This window comes from Microtus ochrogaster, chromosome 15, assembly GCF_000317375.1.
Source record: "Microtus ochrogaster isolate Prairie Vole_2 chromosome 15, MicOch1.0, whole genome shotgun sequence".
Taxonomy (NCBI): Eukaryota; Metazoa; Chordata; class Mammalia; order Rodentia; family Cricetidae; genus Microtus; species Microtus ochrogaster.
In genome coordinates, this window is record NC_022017.1 from 8,783,407 (window position 1) to 8,784,623 (window position 1,217).

Here is a 1,217-nt window from a genome sequence, read left to right on the forward strand (position 1 = left end):
CACGGCCGGGCCGCCAGCGCCCGCACAGCGCCCCCCGAGGGCCGGCCGCGGCACTGCGTCTGGCTCCACACGGTCGCGGCTGCTCCTCGCGGGGAACAATAGACTCCGGCTCGCCCGGCTTAGGGTTCATCTGCAATGTGCAGCACATTTCACACGCACACAAAGCGGGCGGAAAGGGGGGCGGCGCGGGGAAACGGCCACTACCGGTTGTTCCGGGGTTAGGGGTGGAGGCGATGTTCGCTGCCTCCGGGTGCCAGCCGGGCCTCCCGCCGCACCGAGGGGCCCCGCGGCTCGCCCGGCGCAGCCCTCGCCGCCCCGGGGAAAGTCCTCTCGCAGCCTCTGCCAATGTTTAGGGCTGGAGGAATCGGCCCCTCGGCTTTTTGCGACAGTGCTGGGGCCCGAGGAGCACATTCCCCACGGTGTGGCCATCAAGTCACTTTGACAAACTGTAGAGCACACACACACCCAGGGTGAACTGTCTGCCCTACTTCTGTGCGGACCCGGAGCAAAGGCTCTGAATTCGTCTCTCCTTCGGTCGGTTTCGGGCACCGAACCGGAGTTATGCAAACAGTCACCGCGCCGGTTAAGAAACCACCTCTGGAACTTTGAGGATAACGTTTATATTTTTGCACTGATGAGCTGAAAATAGAAGGCAAAAGGTTTCCATTTTCCGTAGTGATCCTGAAATGTGTAAATAGGGAGCTCAAAATTTTATCTCAACCCATACCCCCCCTAAAATTTGCATTTACGAGGACGTTGGAGCTCCCCCTCGTCCACAAACGTTGAGTGAGCCCCGTGTTTCCCCGGCGGATTAGCGTTCCCATTTTAGAGACCGCAACCACCGGCAAAGTCACCAGCCCAAGGTCACACGACAGAGTCCGGCTGGGTCGACTTCGGGGTCGTCTTTCCAACGGCGCACGGATTGGGTGGCGACCAAAATAAAATTATGTAACGCCGCGGAGCACGCTTCCGGTACTCGGTCGAGGAAACGGATTTATTTCCCAAGTAAAGTTTGTCTTAAACGGGGTCGGAATAAGGTGTGGCTAGGAAATTCCTGACACCCGAGGACCAGTGAGTGCCTCGCAAGCCTGTGAGGGGCGGAGACCCTGCCCGTGGAGGAGGAGGAGGAGAAACCGGCCGGGCCGGAGGCGAGGCGCGAGTGGGCCGGCGGGGCGGATGGCGAGCCCCTTCCCTCGCCGTCTCAAGGGCAGCGGCGA